Source organism: Struthio camelus, chromosome 6, assembly GCF_040807025.1.
Source record: "Struthio camelus isolate bStrCam1 chromosome 6, bStrCam1.hap1, whole genome shotgun sequence".
NCBI lineage: Eukaryota > Metazoa > Chordata > Aves > Struthioniformes > Struthionidae > Struthio > Struthio camelus.
The window spans coordinates 31,330,275-31,358,021 of NC_090947.1; positions in this window are offsets into that span (position 1 = coordinate 31,330,275).

Below are 27,747 nucleotides of genomic sequence, written 5' to 3' on the forward strand. Positions count from 1 at the left end.
AAAATAACTGCTCAAGCTTCTATTGCAAATCTGATGAAAGCTGGCAACAAACAAATCAATGAGACAAGGAATATGACAAGTTGGAAGCAAGTGTAAGGTTTGAGGTTATAGAAATATTAGCACCATAAGAATTGGTTGGAGCTATTGGCAAAAGTTTTGTAGCAAAATGAGAGAGGTGAGTTTTAACAGCAAGATTCTGAGTTTGGCTTTCCAGTATGAATCTAGATTTTCATACCATGTGTAGAAACAGGAAAAAAAGCAGTGTTTTGAATATTCTCTGCTGAAGATCTTCAAATGTTCTTATGAAGATATTCTGGTATACTTGAATAAATCTTCAACATAGCTTCAGAATTTAGAAGAAAAAGCTTATACATATGCATTCAAGCACAAAAAAAGTGTATTTTTTTGTTCATTTGTTTGCTTTTAAGCTGGTAAGTATACCTGATTTTGTGTTTCATGTTTGGTTCTCTAATAAAATGCCCAAATGCAATTTTATGAAGCTTTCCAAAAAGTGCTTCACCCCTGGGTAAAAAAAAAGCATGAGAAACCTCAGCCCAGAGGGCAATTATTTTATAGTTTTAAGTGCCTGAAAGCAGGGACTTGATTCATCAATCACAACAATGGCAATATTGCCACAATGTATTCAGGAGGAAACCAATGTTACTCTTTGTAATAGAGGAGGCTTTTACCATGGAGATGGGGAGTGATTCCTGGATAGATGAGAATAAAAAATAGTTTGATTGGCTCAGGATAGAACTGGATTTGTTTAAAACAAACAGTGGAGTAAAACAAAAAATATGGTAAAAAGAAGGGAAAAGTTTTGATATCCAATACAGATGGCTTGCCTTCCTTCTGATCTTCCTGCCCACTTTTCACCCTCTCTCTCCATGAATTAATATTATGTATATGCAACTTGTTTGGTTATCTTGGTGTCTCAATAAATGGATTTCAAGCATGACATTTTTGACAGGGCAGATGAATCACTCCATCATACATTTCAGCCAACAGGATATGAACTCAAATGAACAGTGGAATAAGAAAATTCCAACAGATCTTCTTCACTTCATGGAAACTGTTTAAGTCAGTCACTAGATAAAGTTACTGAAAGTAATATTCAAATTTAGTTGGTAGAGTTGATTGTACTGTATTTCAGTAATAACCTAAGCCTCTCACATATATCAATGAATTTATCCACAGCAACATCCATTATATAAATGCATGACAGAGGGGAGTGTTATTATCTCCCTCTGAGAGATGATGAAGAGATCAAATTGACTCAGAAGTCTACGTCTATGGATATCAGCTGGCAAATCTTCAGAAGAGCTAGGCCTCTGATGTGGAAGCTTTTGTGATACACACAGGAACTGACCTCAAATTTCTTCATTCCCACACCTAGGAAATCCAGTCCTAACTGTATGGATTGAGAATGCCCAAGTTAGTTAATTCTCTTTTCAAGTTTATTACTGGTAGCATGGATATCTGGGAAACTTGATACTCTCATTCTATCTAGGAAATAGGATAAATGGATTCAGAGGGGAGGCATTTTTTTGTTGTAACCATTATTCATACTCCTTACAGTTCATAACTTTTTATGTAAGCAAATTATCTCAATTCCAGTTAAACACAGAGCTCATGAGAAAATGTCTAAAGCATTCCAGCTAACTGAAAAGGTTGAAAATATGCTAGGTTCCATTTAATACATAAAGTAAGACCTACCTGTAACTGAAACCGTACCTACAATCTTGTGTTGATTCCCTGTGCAGAACTAAAGGAAAACCCTGATTGTCATTATGCACCTTTGTTTTTCTTTCCTGTCAGACACCTTCTAAAGTAATCTTCAATATCCAAAAACGTCATTGATGGATCCAGTGATCACACAAATATTAATTATAATGCCATTCTACCCAAGCCACATAAAACGTGGTATCACTACCAATGGCTGGATTTCAAAATTAGTACAAGCAGTTTTACTTTGAGTCTCTAGCCTGACTATATTGACACTGTTCTTGGATACAGTTACAACATCTCCTAAGAATTTCACTTTTAAAACTACCTTAAATATTAAACTACTTGTTTACATGATTACTGATTCTTTAACAGCACAAGAACCAAACGATTCTGGGTCCCAGCTGATCAAGAGAACTTCTTTAGCTGTAACAATAAATCTCTACAGATTCCTTAAAGCTAAATTGTTAGCTTTCAGTAGAGGGTTTTTTTTTTCCTTAGGAGCTGAACCTGCTTTGATTTTTTCAATGTGATAGATACTTTAATTTCCTCTCGCTTTTTAATTTAAATTTAATTAAAATCTAGCCTCACTGACTTTAACTTTCAGGTCCCGAGTTCTCACTGTGTTTACCCTCCAAGTGTTTCCAGTACCTTGAGCACATTAGGAATATTAAGCAGTTAATCAAGTGTAAAAAACATTAATTTGTTCGCTAGCATCTTTCATCAACCTTTTTTTTTTTTTTAATCAGAAGAATATCCAACAACTAAGCCCACAGATTCCACAGCAAGCATTTCATCAACAGGCACTGATATTTTGCTGCGTCCAGTTTTCAGGATCGTGAAATAAATCTCTGCTGACATGACTGAACTGTGTTCTGTAAAGGAAACTAAGTAACTCCAGTCAAACTAAGTGTGTGTGTGTGTGTGTGTGTGTGTGTGTGTGTGCGTGCGTGTGTGTGTGCGTGCGTGCATAAACAGAACAAGCTCATTCCTTGAAGTTACATTAAATTCTCCACTCTGTTCTAAAAGCTGAATGCAATTCAGCATATCATAAGCCCTATCCCACTCCATGCGATCTTTTCTAATCTCTCAAACTGGTGTCAGAATTGCCATCTGTCCCAGTTCTGCCAGTGAACCTCAGATAGCCCTTTTGCAGGCTAAGTTCCCAGACTTTGTTCAGTTAAATGGCAGATGTCAAACCCATTGTACATGGTGGATCCTATTTCCTGGCACATGCAACAAAGTTATTAAAAGAGGCAGAGAACTTTCAAAGGCTGAACTGTGCTCATACCTTTATTTTTATTGTACTCACAGCTACTGCTAGCCCAAAATATTTGGCACATCGTAGTTCAGAAACAGCACATCTTCGAGTCTGGGATATTCATTATCTCTGAACTGCTTTATGTAAATGTCGGTAAACTATTGCCTGGCACAAGTCTGGTTTGTCTTCACAGTACTGAAAAGTATCAGCAATACTAATCAGCTCTGGCTACTGTTAGTTCATGTAACTTTGCACTAGAATTCATTTTGACCCTCGCAAAATGTCAAGTCTTCATCGGGGAGGAAACTCCATTCAATGGGCTGGAGTGAGGCTATACTTTCTGAAATCCCTAATTTAAGCCTATATAACTTTGTGCAATAATTATATAACTAATATAATAATTGTTTAGGTTATGAATAAGAACCCTTAGTCATTATGCAGGGATTGGTTTCTGTCATATAATAAAATACCCAAAGAAATGATCTTCCACATTTCCCCATATTCTACTGAATCAAATACAGTGTTTTCAGGTCCTCGCTTGAGCACAAATCTTCAGTCGGGGGCAAGGTGCAAAAGCGATTGCCATATAAACATACAAGCTTCTGGAGACTCATGAACAAAACCTGAAGTTCTGAATTTCGCAAGATATAAGATCCAGTCACTGGAACTAAAAGAAAATGCATCAAACTATTTGTACTGAAGTCCTTTATCCCTCTGTGGGCAAACAATGTAAGCTCCTTCCAGTTCACTGAAATCAATACAAACAATATTGCAAGAACTGTTTGGAAATGGTTTTTGTTCCTGTGTCTAAATATGAATATTTTTTTTGTATTTTCTGACAAAACTTATTAATCTGATTTAACTTGTATCTTTCTGATGAAAGTATGTAAAACTAGTCAACATTTTAAAAGACTTTCAGGAGTTTCATCAAAAGCTTTTTTGACAAATATGTTTTATTCTTCTTCTTCTTTGCCATGGAAACCTGGGACAAAAAACAGCTAATATTAGAAATTTCCCATTGGGAATTTCTGATTTGGCAAAAAAGTAATATTCACCACTTTTAAAATTTAGTATCTCATTCAGGCCAGTGAACATAGACAATAACATGTTTGAGGTTTTTTAAAAGGAAAATATAGGTAACTGCAAGCAGCAAGGTGATTGCCTTCACTTTTTTGAATTCCAAAAATATAACGCTATTTAATGAAAAAGACTAATGCTAGGGAGACATTTTTATCACTTTGTGATATTTCCAATATTCGGTTTCTCTTATTTCATCTCATTTTCAATCCCAGTTGGTCAGTCTGTGGTTTTCTGACTAGAAAATAAAAGATTTGGATGCATCCTGACACAAATGATAGAGAAGATCAAACCATTTTTTCCAGAATTATAAAATACTTCAGTCCACATATTTTCCACATATTTCAAATGACTTCTGCCAGTACAAACATTTACACGTGTTTAGAAAGATTCAATTATTCTGACAGCTAATTTTGTAATCTTTGAAATCAATCTTAACTCTAAAAGAATAAAGACCTGCAGGGTAGTCTACTAGTAAGCATAAACATACTCGTGGAGTACCACAGCATATATACAATTCCAGGGACAGATTTCCTCGAGAAATACAGTCTACATAGAATAAATATCCTTATACAAAACTCTGATGAACAGGTGGCTTTGTATGCATTCAACGGATAGCTGTTTACAGGTTAATTCTGAGTGACTACAGTGATTATATAGCTAATTCTTTTTCTTTGTGCAGTTAATGATGCAGTATCCCATACAAGCAAACATGAATGTATTCCCATAGCTTGAAAGGTTGCTTTTTAAAGTGGGAAATATTAGCCCTCATCCCCATAGGAAAGTTTTGTAACAGATGAGTTTTGCAGTGCACAAAGTGATTCTGCAAGCCTATGGTGTTTACTAATTCAAAGGTAAAGTAATTCTACTCCAACCCTATCTCAAAGGCAGGTGCAGGTAAGCAGCGAGCAAACCAGTTTGCAAATCACCTAACTTCCCAGTCTGTTGGTCTGAGGCAAGCTGGTTGGCATTAAACCACTTGACTGTATGCTGCAGGAGAGCAGGAGTTGCCTCATAAGCTGCTCACCTGATGTCAGAAGCAATAGGTCAAAATGCTAAGTGGTGCAATCTCATCAGCTCTGTCAATATAAATTGTTCTTTTCATGAATCAGAGCCTTAGGCATGTTTATGGAAGAAGACAGGGCAAAACACTAACACACTGTGAACTCCTGCCTGGGCATACTGCACTGAGATCCATATGTAGACAAGCCCTTGAGGCTGAGGAAAAAATAATAACAAATAATAATAAACATCTGAAAGATGTGTGTGCCTTTGTGAAAAAAAGACTTTCATCTTACATTTATCAATGTATTTAGTATACTGTCTTACACATACTGCATTTTCTATACAATGTTATATGCAACATGTTATAATAAGCACACACAGATCAATTCTTTCCAGACTTGCCCATTGGTAGTCATAAAATAATGTAGGCTGGAAGGGAGCTCTGGAACTCATCTAGTCCAGCCCCCCCCCGTTCAAAGCAGAGCTAATGTAAAAGTTAGATGAAGTTGCTCAGGCATTACCCAGACGAGTTTCAAAAATCTCCAAGGACGGAGATTCCACACCTCTCTGCGCCCTGGTTCCAGGGCTTGACCACCCTTACTGTGAATTTTATTTTCCTGTTATCTAATCAGAATTTCCTTTCCATTGCTTCTTGTATTTTCACTTTACACCTCCAAGGGTCTGGCTCTGTTTTCTCTGTCTTTCCCTTTAGGCAGTGAGAAACTGCAATTAGATCCCTCCCTCTCCACTTCCCCCTCAGCTTCCTCATTTGCAGGTTGAACAAATCCAGCTCGCTCTCCCTGTATATATTGCAGTCCAAAGCCTTAATCATCATGGTGGCCCTCTACGCTCAAACTGCCCTCTATGGTCTAGATTAAAAATCATGATTTTTAAAGGTAGTGAAATCTGATGTATGAAATATTTCTGAGGTGCTGAGGTTGTGCAGTGTTCCAGAAGATGTGCTTTATGTGTGTACACTGCTGAAAGGGGAAAAGACTTAAATTTATGAAGTTCGTAACTTAGGTGTCTAATACTTTTCCTTAACTGCAATACACCTACTCTTCCAGTGTGAGGACTGGAAGAAAGCCAGTGTCACCCCAGTCTTCAAAAAGGGCAAGAAGGAGGACCCAGGAAACTACAGGCCTGTCAGCCTCACCTCCATCCCTGGAAAGGTGATGGAACAGCTCCTCCTGGAGGTCATCACTAAGCATCTGGAGGACAAGAAGGTGATCAGGAGTAGTCAGCATGGATTCACCAAAGGGAAATCATGCTTGACCAATCTGATAGCCTTCTATGATGGAATGACTGGCTGGGTAGATGAGGGCAGAGCAGTGGATGTTGTCTCCCTGGACTTCAGCAAGGCTTCCGACACTGTCTCCCATCACATCCTCGTAGGTAAACTCAGGAAGTGTGGGTTGGATGAGTGAACAGTGAGGTGGATGGAGAACTGGCTGGATGGCAGAGCTCAGAAGGTCGTGCTCAGTGGCGCAGAGTCAAGTTGGAGGCCTGTGGCTAGTGGTGTCTCCCAGGGCTCAGTCCTGGGTCCAGTCTTGTTCAATATATTCATCAATGACCAGGATGAAGGCACAGAGTGCACCCTCAGCAAGTTTGCTGATGATACTAAACTGGGGGGAGTGGCTGACACACCAGAAGGCTGTGCTGCCATTCAGAGGGACCTGGACAGGCTGGAGAGGTGGGCGGAGAGGAACCTCATGAAGTTCAATAAAGGCAAGTACAAGGTCCTGCACCTAGGCAGAAATAATCCCATGCACCAGTACAGGCTGGGAGTTGACCTGCTGGAAAGTAGCTCTGCCGAGAAGGACCTGGGAGTGCTGGTGGACAACAAGTTGACCATGAGCCAGCAGTGTGCCCTTGTGGCCAAGAAGGCCAATGGGATCCTGGGGTGCATTAGGGAGAGTGTTGCCAGCAGGTCGAGGGAGGTGATCCTGCCCCTCTCCTCAGCCCTGGCAAGGCCTCACCTGGAGTACTGTGTCCAGTTCTGGGCTCCTCAGTACAAGAGAGACATGGCACTCCTGGAGAGAGTCCAGCGGAGGGCTACAAAGATGATGAGGGGACTGGAGCATCTCTCCTCTGAAGAAAGGCTGCGAGAGCTGGGCCTGTTCAGCCTGGAGAAGAGAAGACTGAGAGGCGATCTCATCAATGTCTACAAGTATCTGAAGGGAGGGTGTCGAAAGGACGGGGCCAGCCTCTTCTCCGTGGTGCCCAGCGACAGGACAAGAGGCAACGGGCACAAACTGAACCACAGGAAGTTCCACCTAAACCTGAGAAAAAACTTCTTCACTGTGAGGGTGACTGATCACTGGAACAGGTTGCCCAGAGAGGTGGTGGAGTCTCCTTCCCTGGAGAAATTCAAAACCCGTCAGGATGTGATCCTGGGAAATATGCTCTAGGTGACCCTGCTTGAGCAGGGGGGTTGGACTAGATGATCTCCAGAGGTCCCTTCCAACCTAAACCATTCTGTGATTTTGTGATCTTTTTAGCTGAAAAATAATACTTTGCTTTGATAAAGAATATGCTCACTGTAGTAGCTGAAACCAAGATGAAAAACTGAAAAGAAAGTTGCCATTATTTTCTATTATGAATAGGACAACTCTAGAAAAAAAAAGTTATATGACTTGACCTAAGTCACACAAGAAAACTGACAGAGAGAAAAGCGAGATTTTAGTTAAGATTAGTTACAGGATAATTTCTTGTGTACTATTACATTTCTGGATTAGATAAATATCCTATTTGCACTCAATCCTGTTTCCCAGCAACATACTGTAACACAATGCCATGTTCGTGAGAAATGAAAAATAATAGTTTGTTATGTGTTTTCTAAACGTTGTGTTGCTGTATTTTTAAGTAAGTCCAACTTTTAGCATCAAAACAAATCCCATCAGTTCATCTCTGCCTGTAGGGACAGAGAATCTGAATAAGAACCTCTAACAAAGGCTAACATTGCCCTGATTTACCAGGAAAGAAACTTCTTCATTGTACTCTTTCAAGTGTTGAAGAGAAGACCAGGAAATTAAAATATTTGTGAAGCTGCCAGGCTAATTGCATGGCAGATCAGTCAGAAATGGCACACAAAAATGTCATTTTGGGCATACCTATTAATGCTCTAGCAACTCATTTGGGGGGAAAAAAAATCATCAAAAAGAAGTAATCAAAAGATCCTCCAACAGTGAAGACATTAGTGCCAGGTATTTGTCACTAGGACTATAACAAGTTTACTAATCTTAGCAAATTGGAACAAGAGATACATTAATTCTGTTCATTAGGTACCTCCTGCTGTTACGATTTGATTAGTATTCATAGTACTTGGACACTTCACTTAGGACTGGGTAATTAAGAGTTCTAAGTACTGCACATAAGCATAACAAAAGTCCAACCCCAGCTCTGCTTTATAGGTTTACAGAAAAAAGGACTTGATTTGCAGTTCGGGAATGGGCACTGAACGAGGTTAAGCAATCTGTGCCCTAGCTAAGAACTGAATAAAGACATTCTCCATCAGACAGACCAGTACCTTAACGCCCTCATACCCTGTCTTTCCAGTGGGCTCCTCCCATTGCAATGATATTTGCTTTAGCTTTGACTCATTTATAAACATCCAGCTAATACATGTCAGCGGCAGCAGCCATCACACACGCAGAAATGTTAGTGGAGAATAACACTGATACATTTGCATTGCTGTCTGTATCAAAGGACTTCAAACAGTTCCAGAAATGCCTGCTGCTCAAAGCAGATCTCTAATAGACAGCGATAGCTCTAGTGTTACGGTCTAATTCCATTTTTGGTAGCGAAGTTCTGCCTCACTGACAACCTTAGCAATTACAATTAGGCAGAGCAGGGTTATTTTCTTCTTTGAATAACTGCCCTTTATTGTGTTTTGAGGTTCTTATTTCTGCAAGAACGCTGCAAAATATCTAAGGTCTGCAAAGGACCAGATTTATATCTGCTGAAAGTCCCGTGCCTGGAGAACATGAGACAGAAGATGATATAGACCAATGTCCAGGGGAGACCAGGATCTTATGGGTTTTCATCAGCCAGATTGGGATCTATAGATCTATATGGTGCGATCCGTCAGAACATACTATAGGCCAAAATTATATATTCAAAATACGAAAGCTGGAAAGTGCATAACTGCATTAACTCTGTTAATATGTTCCTCTTCCTTATCACCATAAATATGAAATATATCTGATTTTTGATTAACCAGGCCTCAGTCTGAATTCTGAAACTCTTTGTGATTTATTTATCACAAACCTTGCTGCTAGAAAAGTGATTATCTCAGAGGGCATAAAAACTTTGTGTTACCTGAAAAAACAACAAAAACTAATGAAAAAATATGCAAGCAAAGAAACAAGTTTCTACTTCTAAACTAAGCAGGATACATATGAATCAGAAAGACACAATGAAGTTGGATTCTCCAAAAAAGCTGCTTTTAGACTCCACTCCCCAATCAGAAGAAGCACTTTGGGGGAAATTGAAAACCTAGCACTAGACAATTCACTTTTCTTTCTGGGAAAACAAATTAAAAAAAAGATAAAACAGGGCTTCCTCCAGACAGGCAAGGTCTCCCTGTGAACTACTACCAAGCCCTGGTAGGAAATTTCATCAGATGTAGGAATGACCATTAATAAGAGAAAGTCTCACTCTCTGGCAACTTTCTGCAAAGGCGTCATAAGTTTGTTGGATGCACATCCAGTTTCTGTTTCATAGACGGAGTTCCCAGCTAATGCAGACTAACTGAAAAGATCTAGATGGAAAATGTGCAAGTGCAGAAGGCCTAAGTTGGCTATTTCTTTGTATTTGTACAGCACCTATCACAATGCACTCTAGACAGAGTCTCTGGAAGCTATGCTGATATATCTTTGCTGCAGAAGTTATCACTAAGGATAGCATTCATCTACAGATTAATATACCCAAATCTCGGTATCTACATGGGCACCTTATAGTTTCCACTAGTCAATGCAGATCTGATCAATCCTGATCCTTGGTAAGAAAAAATCCTCTTGATAGCACCAGTTGCTGCAGAAGGTAGGTTTAAGTCTAAATTATTTTGCAGATTAAGTATTTCCCCACCAAAACTGTCCTGCTGCCTGGTTACAGGAGCAAGGTCATCTGGAAGATGAACACAGATCATGTATGCTTCTACGTCTAGAGAAAAGGTGAAAAGACTGGATTTCCAAAGAACCAATGTTAAGAGAACCTCGTGGACTAATCTGCCCAAGAGTGAATCTTGAAGTCCAGTTTTGAGACTAAGTGTGCCCACAGTGCAGACCTAAACACCATAGTTCTAATTTATCCCTGTTTCAGCATTTATGCAGTCAAGCAGTAAGAATAACTGAAAAAACAAGAGACCGAATAAAAATTCCTCAAGGGCCTGGTAAAGATAAAATTCAATGTCATGTCAACAAGTTAAACTGCAGAGGGGAATTGGCTAGTTATCTAGCTGTGTACTGAGATTTTCCTTATGCTTTTGATGCAGAAGGCCTGAGATGACGCAACAGTGTCTGTCCTGCCCTTGGAACAAGCCCGTAGGACTTTCTCTTCCCGTAGTATATAGTGGTGTAAATCCAAAGCAGCCAATGTGAGAGAGGAATCACAGGGAGAATTTTTAGGTTATGAAAATAATTCCTTCTGTCCTCAGACTCTGTTGTATCCTTTAAAAAAATAAGTATATATATATTTATATATATATATATACACATACACGTATATACACACACACACATATATATACATACACATATATATACCTATTCACTGAAATCCATAAATAACACACTTTGAAAGAATAAATATCTATCCTATCAGGTTTCAAACACAAGTCCAGAGATGCAGCAAATTATCAAAAATCTGTTGATTTTTCAACAGTTCAGGTAGGACTGAGATGAGGAACAGTGACTAGTTACCCTAGGCCAGAATCATATCCAAACAATTTGCCATGAGCCGGAGCACCAAACACTGCTGTCAGCATACTGCCCAGACCCTGTTGTTAACCATTATGGAAATATCAGATACAATAAAACAAAAAAATTTTGTGTCCCCCCCCCGACTAAAAATCACACAATTTGCAAAGAGCTGAAAGGGAAAGGATGAAAGGGACTATTTAATCAGCATAAACCTAATGCATTTCTGCTGGGAAGAGCATGCTGGAGTCTGAGAGGCAGTATTCATGTGGAAGAAGTTAAAAGGCATGTTCTAATTTCATGTAAGTCTTTATGTAGGAGGGGAAGAAAAACCTAATACTTCAATTTAGATTACATTTTACAGCTACTGCTAGTATAGATAAAATTTATAGTTTCACAGCTGTAAAGGTTTTAGATTTAATTAGAGGAACTTGTTTCCCTTTATGCGACAACTTTTGCAATGAGGTATCCTCTGACAATTTGCATTAATGTGCCTTATATAATTTTTACTGAGTTTTCTGCTGTGAGTTGCTGTGCAGTATCATATTTCAGGATACAAATGAGAAAGGAAGTCTTCATTTTTTCTTCGCTGCATTTGGAATTTGGCTGTTAAAGATTTATTTTAAGAATGATAGCCACTGACAAAAGATTTCTATCAGCAGATATGGTAACTAGTTTTCAGTAAGAAACTTTGCTATTAATGAAGCTAATGAAAAATTAAGCCAGGGAGTCTTCCAACAGAGTTCATAGGCGCATTCATACAATAAAAACTTAGATCTTCTGATAAAACTTTTTGTTCACTCCCTGAAACATATAATGTGAGGTTTCAAGATTTTCTTGAATATGTATAAGTTTACAATCCTTCAAGGTACGTGGTTTAAAATGTTATATACACATTTTTTTGAAGTTTGACAAAACCTGTTTTCTGCAAACTGTTAATGGGTTCTAACAGCTGATCTTTTATTTTAACTAAAACCAGTGTTGAGTTCATCTTCCCCTACTTACTTGAGTCTAGGCATCTGCCATTTTTAGTATTGCCATAATACTGGCCTACCAACATTCGTTTTTAATACACTACAGAACACAAAACAGCTTTCAGATCTCAGCATGCTCTTTTAAGACTCTACATTTCAAATGATTAGTGCCTGTTGCTTTGAAATTCCAAATGCCTAACAAGTGCTGGTTAATATTCTACTTTGTATAAATAGACTAGAAAATTATAATCACTGTCATATAACGCAGGTTTGTATATATTCATATATTACATAAATATGGGCAACTATTTATTAAACACACCTACATTTTTCTGCATTGCTAACAAATTTTAAAACTCCACCAGGCACTTTTTTTCTGTTCCAGGTATTTTTTCCTCTTAACTCTGCCAAATACATATTTCTCTGACACCTTTTAGCTTCCCTCATCAACTCTCTACTTCCGAAGTTTTAATTTATATTAATATCATCTTCTTCCTCTTTTTATCTATTTGCTATTGTGTTTTGTTTATAACTTCTGCCTTCAACATTGAACAGCAATGGGCTTGTAGCCAAAGTTGTCTTCTTTCCTAACTGTAGAATTATAGCTTTTTGGCCATCAAGCTTTCTCTTCTATTTCTGGTTTTCATTCACATTCTTCCTCTTAATTGTTTCCATCCCTCTTTCAGAAATCAACCCTTCCGAAACACTAACTGCGTATGTAAACATAATAGTGGTTGGGACACACAAAACAGTGTCCTTTATTTACAAAATTTACTGTAGTTAGATCATCAACAGTATTCCCAAAGCAACTATTAACTTCTAGTGTGGTGATTAAATCATCTTCATCTTTCAGCATATGGTAGCAAACAGATTTACTACTCGAGTTTTTATTTTTTAAGCTACAAATCATCTCTAATTTGTAGTAACTAACGACATTTTATTATTGGCTGCATATAGCTTCCAAACAGAATCGTCTACTCATAACATTTTTTCTCATCCACACACTATTATCAAAGAGGATATACTATATACCAGGAGCTCAAAAAGGTGTTCCTTCACTTGATTTGGTGACCCATAGCAAACCTCTCTGAGTACTTCTACATGGGCTTTGTAGCAAGTACATTGACCAAAATCATCATGAACCTGCTGGTACAACTTATCAATAACACTTAAACAGCTAGGCAAGTAAAGAATGAGCACCAAGAAGGTAGGGAGCCAAGACACTGCCTCTGGTTGCACCTCCTGCAAAAGTCTCATGTGTTTGAAATTCTACTCATGTCAGAATCACCTTCCCAGGTGCAGCCACTTTCTGGTAGCTGGGGAAAGGCATTTTCACTCTTCCTAAACTCACTCATTTATTATTATTTTTTCTCTTAGAAAATGAAATTATCAATTTCCTTCTGGCATCAGGAAGGTTTTTTCCAAAAACCTCAACATTTTCTGTGAAATGGAACTTCTTTCTCTTGGCAAGTTCTACTCAGCAGCATATACACGTACGCAAATCAGGAAAAGACTAATTCATCTCCAGAGACAGAAGTAAGCTATAGGAAAGGAAAATGGTCCAAAGAAATGCAAGGACAAACCAAATACCAGCCTAACATTGGATTGTGGGGATAGTCACTGGCAATGTAAGACGGGGGAAGTCTTGTAGGTGCTCCATATTCTGATGTCCTTGATTTGCCTTCTTTTTAGGGGGTGAGGGAGGAGGGGGTTAGTTTAAAAGAAACAGTAAATCATGTTTTTTGTTTCTTGTATTTTGTAGCATTTATTATCTCATGGTAGCAAGAGAAAACCGGACATTCTATATGCCTAACTAGAAAAAAAGCTTTTATACTGCAGATATTGAGGCTGGTCTTGCATTTTTCCTGTTCTGTAAGCAACTAAATAGAAGGAAATGCTATTATCTGTCACTTGAATCATAGCAGGCTGTATTAGCAGGCTGGTTCAACAAAGGGAAATTGTACACACAAACTGCTTTATTCCAGTTTGTCAACTTTTTCCTTAGTAGAACTTAAATATATAGCCTAATTTTCTAAATAATAAATTACCAAACTTCACACTAGATTAGAATATTACTGCAAAGATGTCTATACACTGCTGGAAGAGGCCTTTAGATGTTCTTCAGGTGTTCTTCAAACACCATCTACAGTTGCTGAACACCAAGATCAGCTTGATTCACCGGTTACGTTAGATGTACTGTTAGGTGAGCTGTTTTAGTTGTACCCCTTTATTACAATATCATAACTGAGGGGAGTGCTAGGTACCTCAAGACACAAGCTCTAAATCTGAGCTAACATTTAACTAAATTCAAGGTCCTTGGTGCTCTGTTCAATCTATATGTTGGTTCTCGTTCTGGCTTCAGCCTTGAGTGAGTGACCGATGCTTTAGAACTAGGTGCTGGGATGGGATGAGAGAAATAAGGAAGTACTAGCTTACACTCACACTCTCTTACAGGGATTTTGTCCTGGAGGTCACTGACAAGTGGCACAAAACAAACAAACAAACAAACAAAAACCTGTTCAACTTGGTTACCAGAGGTAGTATAGCAATAACCCCACTAGGGCTTTTAATTGCACATTTCAGCAGACCCTCAAGCTACTGTAGCCTGAACATGTGGTTTCTACATCTTCTCTCTCAGTTCTATTGCAAGCTGCACATACAATACATTTTATTTTATTTAGCCAAGGGTGATATAGTTCTTGACTTTTTTTTTTTTTCCATCTCCATAAGGTATACAGCAGGATTTATGGGACCAATGCATATGCCTAAAATAAGCAGTTATCCTGCCTACCTTCCAATTGCCACAGTAAAAGAGTATTGTGTCTTGTAGTTCCTAGGTCATATCAACCAGCTCCAAGTGTATTTCTCAGGATTACTAAAACAGATGCCTATTAAACACCTGAATTCTGGTGACAGTCTACAGTTTTTTCTATGTATATAACATGATAACTCTTTTTGCAGCTGACTGAATATTCACATAGATGTCATGAACAAGCAGGCTTATAACATCTGGATGCTTGGAATCAATTCATAAAGAGCTAATCTCAAGCTACAAACTTGCCCCATGTCTTCAGGCTGTTAAAAGACTCATCAGCTGTTTCCCAAACAGCACATGGCTCCATTTGTCTGCTTTGAATTGCAGATGGCCACATGCTCATGCTGCCAAGAATGCACAGTACTGTCTTAGGATACTGTGTGTTCATAGTCTGAAGGCTTTTGTGACTTTTATTAAGCATCTCACTCCTTTTAATCTCAGTTTCTTAAGGTATTTGCCTAAATCATATTCTCTGGGGCTCCACTCATCCTTCATGAATTCTCTGTTATGCTTCAGAGATTGCTTCTAATTCCTTATGTACATCAGGGTAAATTTCATCAGGCTCCACTATCTTGAGCAAATACAACCATATATTTGTCTGTCTACATAATCATTAGAATTTGCAGCTGTTGTTCACCATTAGTCACAGCATATCCTGTAAAGGCAGAACAAAGCTGGAGAAATATACTTTTCTCCACTTCTGCAGGCATTTGGATATACTAAGAGATGGAAATCAGTTGCAAATGGGTTTTTTTTGTTCAAATTATATGTGCTATAGTAGGATAGATAAACCTGTCATATACGTATTTAAATCCTGTCTCCAGAAGTTTCTCTAAAATATTTTGTTGTTCTTTTAAAGTATATAATGAGTCAATAAAAAAACTGCAAGCACTCTGTGTTTAATGAGTTATAAAGCTCTTCATGATACCTAAGTGATCTCTTCCCAACAGCATTCCAGTAAGAATGAAGTCATATATCCATTAGACATAAATCCATGTATTTCATAAAACATTTTTTGGCACTATCCCAGACACTTTCACAGAATTACTCTCATCCCTTTTACATCAATAACCACCCCTCAGCTTCCCAGTATCCTCTGCAATCCCCTTTTTATCACATATTCTGTTGCTGAAAGTTGAAGGCTTTTTTCCCTTATCACCTTACTTGACTACTTTACCTCATTTTGTTTAGTCTTTTTTTAAGTTGAACTGATGGGCCAAATTATTCACAGTATTGCATACAAACACTAGATGAATTATAATTAAATACAATATGCCTTCTAACACAGTTTCACCTGAAATCTCACAATTAGTCCAAAGAAATATACTCCTTAGACAATTCATTCTCTGCCTTGTCTGGCGCAATAGGTCCTTTTAGGTTCTACAATTTGTTCTCTGCCTTGTCTGGCACAACAGGTCCTTTTAGGTTCTACTGGAGTACAAACAATCACCACATTCTTTGGGTGTTTCAGTGCCACAGTGATGAGCTTCATCTAAACAGGTACACAGTCAGAGGAAAGAAAGACTTAATTGGGTAACTCCAGCCTCTGAATACCTGATCGGATTTTTCACCTCAATTAAAATTATCAGTAAGCTCTAGCACACTTGCCACTCTTGTCCAGACTAAATTGGACTTCTCTTAACTGCTTAGAAAAGGCTAACGGTAGAATTTAGTGAACAAAGTAGAATGAATTCCTCTGTCTGAAATTCCAGGGACCTGCCTAGAGGTTGCAGTGTAACAGGATTTGACAACACAATGCAGTGCTTTCAGTCAAGCGAACTACATAATCCACTTTAGAGTTCATGTGACTCCAACCCAATGAACAAAATAATCCACTCCAGATTTCAAACCAATGAACAATATAATCCCAATTTTGATTAGAAACTATGGGCAAAGAGTAAAGGTTTTATGTGTAATCGACCTGTAACTGTGGTCTATACAGCCAGAGAGGGAATTTGTATTACAAGACATTAATAAACTAGTGTTTTAGCACTCAAAACCTCTATGGATGTCTTTCATTAACTCCAAAATAAAAATATAATTGTTTCTGTTAGCCATAAAATGAAAATTTCTTTGTTTCATCTGACCTTTGTGGATTATCAGCCAGGGATGACTTGTTTGTCATTTCCAAGTGTGTTCATTTCACTTCTTTCTTATCACCCAAACACACAGATTTTGGATAAAAAGTGTCCATTAGTTTTGAAAAGCATAGCAGATAGATGACAGACACTTCAATTCAGTGAGTTTGATTTCTTCATTAGTCTGTCTCTTTATATTTTAATTTTAAATCTGTTTTCATGCATTCTGTAAAGGTCTACAGCTTTCTCCTTTAAAGTAACAGAAACCTCTCAAAAGTTGTCAAATGTCTGCAAAAGCAATTCTGGGAATTGCTTTTTGAGTAGCCAGGTTGGGTGCTGAGAATGTTTACTGATGAAAAAAAAGAATGCTAAAGAGGTCATGTCTGGAGATGAGAACTATGAACACTATGAATTTGATAATGAGGATGCTTGCTTTCAAAACTGCTGAAACTTCTAGAATGGCACACAGCATGCAAGTAATAATTACCTGGAGAATCATGGAGATGTCAAACTTTTTTTAACAATTGGCAGTTTCAAAACTGCATAAGATTTGAAAATAAGACAACTTTTGCTCAAAAATACTTACATATGGAGGGACTGATCCTACCAAACATACCACAGCTTACCGTTCGGTACGTCTTGACAAGCTGCTTACATGCCTAAGTGCTCACTGACTTTAACGAATCTTGCCAAATGTAACTGTTCTACACGCTATATAAAATAGTTGCAGTTTTAATCTCTAAAATTAAGGTGGTTATTATTGGACTATGATTACTATCTGTAACTGCTGATGAGTACGATATCGGGTTCATCTGTAGCCCTACTATCTGTCTGACATCTCCACTTTCTATCTATAGTTTCCATTAGCTCCATTTGAATAGAGAGAAATTAACACTCCTTCAAATAAAGATTTGTATCCTACAACATACTATATTTGTACAGGTTTACTTTGGCTCTGGTTCATTGCTTAGTATCTTTGGTCTTTTCACAGTAGTAATCACAAAGAAAAGGACAAAGCGCTGAGCAAGCTGATCTAACTTTGAAGTTTGCCCTGCTTTAGCAGGAGGTTGGGCTAGATGACCCCTAGAGCTCACTTCCACCTAAATGAATCTAAAAGAAAAAAAGATGAGTGAATTCATTTGTGTGAAATGAAGTCAAAGATGTGCTAAGTCAACGAAGGAAGGAGTTAACATTTGCAAGAAGATTTCTTCTGAAGTCACTGAAGTAAAAACTAAACTCTGAATGTAGATGAATGTCTCTGTGATTCTAGTATTTCTCGCTGTATCGCATTTTATTGCTTCCATTGCCTGTCTCTCATTAAGGGTCATTTTTCCATTTGTTCCAAATATTCCATTTGAATCTCTGAGAGTTTCCTAATAACCATTGATGTATATTGATAGAGATTTTATATATGGTTATGCTGAAATCAGGATTTTTCAAAACAGCATCAGAAAAACTCAGAATAACATTTCAAAATGAAACAGTTCATTAACAAAAATATTCTAACATTTTACATTAAATGAAATGAAATGTTTGATCAATAATTGGTATTTTAGGGGGAAAAAAGGCAAACACTCATTTGGTTCAGACCTCCATTTTGATGTTGAAGTATTTAATTTTAGGACTCAAAATAATGGTGGCTTGCCATTTTCTGTCAGTCTTCTGTTTATACTGCAAAACTTCTATCATTAACAATTTTTTACATTAAAAATTGTCACTATTTTGCATGGAAACACATATCAAGATACCGGCTTTTCCCCTGGGGGGCAAATTATTTTCTGATCTGTTTAAATTGATAAATATTAATAAAAATATGTTCTCACTCTAAAAATATCTATTCATCTGTATCAAATATATAAAGTGTTAGCACACTGGGACGGGGACTCTATTCATGGCTTGCAGAGCTCAAACTGTAAAAGGAACCATATTACATGTAGGTGTCAGTATAATGTGAATAATATTAAACCATAAGAGTGTATTCCTGGCTGCTCAAGGTACTACCAATATACTCTTGGAAATGACCTCTGGCTTCCCTATCCATTATTTTAAGATTCCAAAACCAAAAATGCCAAAGAAGAGCAAAATGCTGCTATAGTGTTATTTTTTACTCAGTTCTAGCTATATGACTTTCATTCACTTTAATTGGCACTCAGAAGTCTACTCAGTTACCCCTGTGCTTGACTGTTAGTAAATGGAGAGTGAAAACAGCTCTTTAGCATCTTCAAAACAAGGGTGTTTGGTGAACAGATTGTCTGGCCGTTGCAGTATGATCCCCATCCAACTATGAAAATGTTTGCAAGGAGTAACCTAACAGCCAAAGGTGTTTAAGAGCAGTCAGCCAGTTTAAAATGCTACAGAATTTAATTTCCTGGCAAATGGTCTAACAAGCTTTGCTACAAAGTGTCAACATTTGGATTCACAGCATCCCAAGATACCTGTTAGTTGCAGCTCTGCTGAAGCTCTGAAGGTTTAACTCTCTGAACAATGAAAAATTAGTTAAAGATGGAAATATAACAGCATTGACATCTAACTTCTCTTGAAAACAATGCGCCAAGAACAGGCGAGAATCCATTTGCGCTGAAACAAACGCGCTAGAACTAATATGATTTCCGTGCTTTGACAGTGCTCTCTTCTCACAAAACTTAGATAATTTAATTAACTTTAGGATGTAAACTTTATCTACTGGATTGCTCATCATGCCATCGCGTTCCAATAATAACACTTAGATCTCTGTTTTAGTTATAAGAGAGCCCATTGTAGAAGTAAGTTAGAAGTAAACAGACATAAGCAGTTAAATAAAAAGTTAGTCTTTTTTTTTTTTAATCTGATGTGGAAGCTTGGAACCCATTTTCACAAAGTACACAAGAACAAAATTTCCAGAAGTCTTTGAATGTGTAAATATGCCTTTATAAGCCTGGCCTTTGGCCTAAGCCATAGCACTAGACCCCAGGTTTAACAGGCAGCTGTGAATTTTGCCACTTGTGAAGACAAAGCTTAAATCGCATTTTTGAAAGTAATTTAGAGATTAGGAATTTCAGTCACCTGGAGACCCTGATCTTCAAAGGTACTTACGTGTGTAAATACCTCAACTAACTTATCTTTAGGTTCTATAGTTCCTTTAAAATAGAAAGTGTGGATAGTAACAAAATGAAGAATAGTTACGGGCACTACAGTGTTAGTGCATAATTTTTCAGTAATCCTAACTAGAAGTGTACTCCTATTGTGTTAGGCACTGTACAGACAAAGCGATAAGAGCTTTCAGTCGAAGGGATATTCTGTCAAACAAATGCTAATGGATACCATGGCAGAAAACCAAACAGGGGTTGGCCCTGATTAGCACAAGACTTTGGGATATACAGATCTGGGCTTGTACAGAGAAGCAAAAGGAGCTGCCTGCCTAAACAAATACATTTGTCACAGCTTTTAGGAGAGATGCAGGAGTGGTGGGGAGCAGATCTCGCTTAAAGTTTTGTCTTCAAACATGGATTTTGGAATTGTCATGTCATTTAAATGACATGACAGACAAAAATTATACATTCACACATGCACACGTACTGTATCAGACTTACTAGCAATTGTGCGTCATTTTGTCTTGTCTTGGCATTTTTTCTTGTTTCCCAGTGCCTTGCTGGAAGTCATTTCCCCTCATAGTACCCAGGTGCGCAAGCACTGAACCATGCAACAGCACATCTGAGTATGTGATGGCAATATGCAGACAGGATGGGGAAATGCAGAAGATCTGAATCAGGAACCTTTAGTTTCAGTGAATTAGATTACCCATAAAGAACAGGTGAGGTAGTATGAAGTCCTCAGTCCCTCACCATACCAGCATAAAGCCCCCTCTTCAGGGTATTGGAATTGAAGTTTCGCCCTCAGTACAGAAACATGCCCTAACTGCAAACTGAGAAAAGTTTTGTCTCAGATTCCTCTTTGTCCATATGCTCATAATTAGTAAGCCTTGCCATTCTGTGTCATCTGGCACCTTTCATTCCTTGAAAATCCCAGTCTGGACATAAATGATTTTTGCCTAAACTCTCCATTTTCTCCCAGGTTCTTGACTTCAATGTCACGTCGTCTAGTTTTGTTAGAACTATACATATATTTTAAAAATAAATTTCAAAATGTCTCAGACAAGGTTATCATTTTATTATACTCTCTGTCTTCATAGTAATTCAACTATGGGAGAAGCCAGTTTCCAGTAAGATTTCACAGTTAAAAAGAATTCCAGAAGTCATAAAAAATAATTTCTACTACACATTAAACCTGTTAGCTACACATGTTTAAAAAATTAGGCTTGCACTGAGTCCCATTGGGGTAATAATAACTTAATAAATAAAGTAATCTCTGAACTGGACAGATTAAATATCTTATTGCCCTGAAGTGCATCAATAAATATATTTTTCAGTGGTTATGCAATAAAAATGGCAAAATCTAATATTATAATGCCTTTTGTTCCTAAGGATCATTTTCAAAATTGATGCTGCTCCTTAGCCTTCTGCAGTAGGTGCTGAATGTCACAAGTCCTTCATCACATTTTTCAAAGGATTTTTAAGGACTTTTAAGGATTTTGATTTTGGATCACTGAATCAAGACAACATATTCCATATGGCCTATTCCATATCCATGCCAAGGAATTTGAATCTACTTAGCAAAGTACTCCCAGACTTTCTTCTGGACTGTAACATTGTTCGTTGCCCCACTTACAAAGTGTATTCAGGAACAGATCCTTGATAATGAGAAAATATGTAAAGACATAAAAGGATACTACAACCATGTGATTAATGAATATAAATATATATTAGGAAGCTAATTAAGTAAAGCAGACAAAAAAATTAGTTTTCATTGGACTGAATGGAAATGGTTGTATTTTATTTATTTGGATCCTCCAAAACCTGACTAGCCTTTAGTGTATCTGAAGACATCTCTAGGAAATAAAGTTTTTACATGTTATGTCTTTCATGCAGTATATTTATTGGCGTATTTTATGAACATGTCATTGAGGAAGTCATGTAGTAGTAAATAAAGAAGGTTTGGCTTGAAGAGTTAATAGGATAGTATATAGAACTACCACCGTGACATAAAAGGAAATTTTTTCCTGTTCTAAGGGTCCCACATCACATCAGTTTAGAAGTAATATTTTTATCCTAGTCTATTGCTCTATAAAATGTTCCATCCTGCCTATAAGCTTAATTGCAAAGCAATGTAATAATAATTTTCTTGTCAAAAACTACCAGAAAGAGAATCTGAGAGACCTTTTTCATATACGTATAGACCAGAGCCTGTATAATTACTTTGTTTGACTGTCAAATATCTATGATACTTGAACTATTAAATTGGAAAAAAAAAAAAAAAAGCAGAAAAGTGAAATAAAATATTAGAAGTAGTTGAACATTTTCTAACAGAACAATTCTCTATTTGAAAATACTAATAAAATAACAGCTTTTCTGATGTGTTTTAGTTTAGTGGAATATTTCTAGGGAATTTCTGAACAAAATATTTTAAGCCACATACTTAGAGATATAAAGTGTATGTATTTTGTATTTTTTATAACAAGATAGTTAAAAAGAACAGTATAAGATAGTTCAAGAATTCTCCATTTTGTAAAGAAATATCGGATGTATTCTTCATTTGTTTTGGTGCTGGAGCAAAAGAAAACTACATTTTTAAAAACTAGGGAATCTCTCGCAGATCTGATATTTGGCTGCTCTAGAAAATATCATGTGTATTAATTTTATTATCTGCCTTTAATGTAGTTAGCCTGAAGTGATGCTGATGTGTTACAAGCCTGAAAGCTTCTGCAGTATGTCATAGTTCACAGTTGAGAATTTCTTCATCTGTCTGCAGAAGGAGGAAGAAAGCATAGTTCTATGATGAATTTTTCTTACTCTCTATTTTGCATGGTAAGGTCAAGTAACTGGTAAGAAGTGACAGAGAGACAGAGAGAAGGTAATGATTGGTCTCAACTGTTTAGGTAATGACTACCTCTCTACCTAAAACAATAGACTGTGATTTTGTTTGGACTGCAAAATGCTAGCATAAGTCACAAAACTTTTCAAATTACTGTCACAAAATCAATCCTCCTTTCCATCATTATAAGGCCTCTAAAAGGTTAGTAAAGAGATATTATCTTTGTTAAGTCTAGACATTTTACATTATGATGATGCACAGAGTACTGGAGAATCTGAGGATGTATAGCTCTGTATCTAGACTGACTAAATTGTCCCATACAGTTGACTGACTCTAACTGTCCCATAAGGATATGTGAGGTTTCCAGCATGAACATACAGCTGAGTCTTAAATGAGGGCAAAAAACAGTCCTGACAAAGAAAAGAATTTTCCAAGTTGTGTGGCATACCTGTAACCAGTACACCTTTAATATAAAAATTAACTATAAAGATGTACAATATATACATCTATAACTACTACTGAAGGTTATTAGAACTCTTGACTACAATTAATATTTATGCTTTTCTAAACTTGGATTTAGTCACAGGAATGACACACCCAAATCCTGTCATTTTATCAAGATGTTACTTATTCACTGGAGTCATTTGTATCTGGATTGCAGTGGCTTGCAGATGTGACTGCTTCTGTCACTCCCAAGAGCTTGCTGCACTTAGCATCTCTAAACTACCACATCACCTTCTGAACAGTGTCGAAAAAGATGACAAATGGGTCCTGTCAGGATAACAGAGATGATGTACTGTAAAGCAGATGATTAAAACCAGAGTTTGGACTGGCAAATACACAGTGATCCATTCCCTACTGTTCCTAAAAGTTGATTTAAGACCTAGATCTTTGTATGTCCAGCATATTTCATGAGAAGGGACATTGCCTGTATGGTTCACAAAGTACACCCTGTGCCAAGCCATGCAAATGGGTATAACTCCATTGATGTCAGTGGATATGTGACGATGGCATCACTTGAGACCTGGCCACCTATCTCAGTTAAAATTCATGAGATCCCTTTTCTACAGTATTTTCATTTCTGCAGTGAGACAGCAATTAAGAATAAGAGAGCCTTATGGCTCCACTGTATTAGACCTTAGTTTTTGTATAAACCATCTTAGAAGATGGCTATAGGCATACTGAAAAAGTGGCTCATAAAGAATTATTTTGTACAGTGTTTATTTTATGCTGCTCTCTAAACTAATAAACCTGCCTCCTCCTTTTCATTAAAAAAAGGCTTATCTACATCTTGCATTCTTTTTCTCTGCTCAGCCGTTCCTAGAGAACATACCATAATTAGTCTAGCTTTCTGTGTATATTGTTCAGTTAATTACAGTTTCCTCACATTTTCTGCTGTAATTCTAACAGAGGCAAGTTTTACTACACTACCTTAAGAAATCAGACTAACAGGAAAACAGTCTTATTTTTGCAACCTATTCCATACACATTACAATAGTCTTTGGGGAATAATATAGAAATAGATGTAAAGAGACTTGAGGTCTACTCCCAGCCCTGCCATATGTTTTCCATCTCACCTCAGACAAGTCACTTGACCTCCTTGTACACCACTTACTGTTTGAAAATGTGAGAACTAATGCTAAGCTACTGAACTAGACAAACACGGTGCAAAAGAGTATTGTGCAAATTTAGCTCAAATAAATGCCACAAATTTACGCTAATAGCATCAAAGATATTTTAAAATAATCTGTATTAGCAAATGCGTTGTTCACAAAATATTTAAAGGACTCGCAGCATTTTTTTCTTTATTATGTTACTTAGAAATGCAGAGTAATATTGCTGACTCGCTTGCCAGGCAGAACAAATGGGTCCTATTAGTTCCAACTCAGGAGTATAAAGGCATATATAAAAATTCTTGTCACGAGAAAAAGGGAAAAAAAAAAAAAAGATTAGCAACAGCAAATGTACCAGGTTTTTGTTTCTGATAAGCACTGTATTTGAGAGTGATTGGGAGGGAAACAGAAAGAGATACCCAGCAAGCTCAACCCAGTTAACAATTAAAATCTTTCAAGTGAGATCTACTCAAATCAATTTTTGCTGCATATTCCGGGACCTCTAGCCAATGAGTAGTATGTATGTATGCATGTATGTATATGTCTATATATATGTATATATACATATATATGTATATGTATCATGTTCCTGATTACTGGAATCTCAAGTACAAAACATTACTTCCTGATTCTAGAGAGGTAAGAAGGTTTGGAAGATGAACAATTACATTTTTCAAGATCAAGCTAATAAATTTTAGTATTAGTAAATGACAACGCTCTTTCATTCCCAGCAGGGGAAGATTTTGCTCAGGGACATAGTTAACCCTGTTCATGATTCTACAGTTATATTCCTACTGTCATTCAAAGAAACCACATCTGCAAACCATCTTACTCTTGTTTCTTATTAACACTGATAACCACTTATCACATGAATGTTTATACGAACTTAATCTGGTAAAATATAGAATTAATAGGTACGGAACCTGTGATAAGAAAAAGGAATAAGAGAGGACTTACTGGTAGATCGGTTAAGATCTGCAGGGCGAAAATGAAATGCTATTTCACATGTGGGTCATTTTCCTTTCTAGATCTACAAAGTAAATATTAACAAGTTGTTTAAAATGAAGCAAATCATTTACATTTCACCTCTTCTAAAAATGCTTTTCCAATTATTTCAGCAATTGCTCTGTTCTCTTAATATGATTCAATCGTTGCATATATCAGCTTTAGCAAGCCACAAAAAGTAATTTTGGGCTTCAGATTTTGTGATAAATTTATCATCAGAAAATTACACATCAGTCTAATTTTATGGCCTGTATTATCCTTCTGTCTAAAAACTTAAAGAACTAATTAAATTCTGAATTAACTGACATCAAAATACGCGCCAGGCACTAGCTTCTAATCTAGACAAGCATCTCTTGAAAGAAAATAGAATGAATATGTGTTTCATGCTTCAGGAAAGTTTGCAAAAAGCATTCAACCCCACTGTTCTAGCAGCATGGCCTTGTCTCTACCACAGGTGCCACTTGCTATTAAAGTGTTTCTTCTTGGAAGAGGTTAAGGCACTTTCTTAACAAGTGCTGACCCTGATGTACCAAAGGGATGTGAACTGTCAGCCTAGAAACACATTGTCAAGTCATGGAGAAGTAGTGGTTCACCTTTTTCTTAAAATAACTAACTTGTGTAAAATTGAGTGCTTCAAACCATAAAATGCTATGCAAACAATTTACAACTATTAGGATGCTTGTAGAGCAAGCATGTTGCATCTGGCAGAACCTTTTATGAATAGCAGTAGGGGAAGCCTGATGAAGAGGATATCCCAAAGGAAGCCTGGACAAGGAAATACAAGGAGATGAAAGAAGGGACTATGAAGGCACATACATAATTCTTACTGTTTCTCTGTAGTTTCTAAAGGAAGCATTCCTCACCCACACGCCAGCTAGGTGATACCCACAGCCCAAATGGCATTATGCAGCTTGGTGAATAACAGTGTTAGGGAATGTCATTAAAGTTCTTTAATAGCATTGAGCAATTAGATGAGACCAATGGCACATCAATTTTATTTTATCTCAGAGGCTACACCAGCAGAAAAATAATGGTAAAACTACATGTTGAGGTATAGTGTAGTGCTGCTACCATTCAGCCATTCCTCCCTACTCCCCAGCATCATCTCATCAACAGACATTGTTTCTTCTCTCACTCCCTTTTTCCCTCTTCCAGGGGGACTATAGATGCAACAGAACCAGTAAAAGTAGTGGCATATTGCCTATCTCTGGCATCTCCTTCAGATGGATGCTTGGGTTAAGCTCCTACCCCTGCTATAACCATCATTTATTGTATATACAGAAGCTCACCCACACAGCTGGAATAGATCTTACCTTATTGCATGGCCTATCTGGTAGGTCTGCATGTGAACATCAGATGGGAGTGATTCTCACCTCCCAGTCCCCTTTGTCTGCTTTACTTTCTTATTAATTAACAGCTTTCACTCCTGAGGATTATATATGTCCTGTGGCTCTTGCCAGCAGGACATCTTCTCATTGCTGCCTCCTGGTTACATTTAAATGTTAATGACTACAGGTAATACATGCAGTTGATTTTATCTTAATGCCTACCAGTTTTAAATGTCAGTGATTAGACTTGTCTGAAATGAATTTTGCCAAACTATCTCCTGTTAATTATCTTTTAGCATTTATAGCTCTATCTGATGGCCTGTATTGTCAACTGGGCTGCTAAGAGGCAGTTCAGCTTTCTGCCTTCGAGATGGGGGGAGATGGAATAGTCAAGCCCTCAACACAAAGTGGAATTTGATCTTCCTTGGCGTGGAAAACATTGTCTGGAAAAATGCAACAAATGAACTCTAGCATCTAATGCCACAAAGTTTATGTACCTCTTCAGCTGTAAACGTTTTACATAAGGGATTTGTCTAATGTTTGTTCTTCAAGTCCAAGAGCAGCCATAATGTGCAGAAAGAAATGATGACCCACAATCATTAGTATCTTGTAAAAAGAGTAAAATATAAGCCTGGCATGTATACATCTGTCATTACGGCAACATTCTTAGCCTGCAGGAAAAATCAAAATTGTTCCATATTCATATTTCTAGGCTAGTGATGATGGAGAATTTTTCTGTAAAAATAGTTCTGTTCACCAAATCACAGGCAGCTTTGAAAAGAAGGGGATCATTAAAAGGAAAAAAGAATTTGGAGAATATTTGTTTCCAGTGTTTTCTTTTCAGATTTTACTATTGCCTGAATAACATCTGAAAATATCGTCAGTTATCTAGTATATGAGAAGGCTGTTCTCAAGTGGAAAGGTATTTCAGGGGCCAGAATTCTAGCCTGGTGACAGGAAATCCTATAGCAGGTTAAATTCCCTGTTCTGCAGACTCCTCATGTGATTTGAGCACAATAAAGTGAAGAGTGAATGTAATTT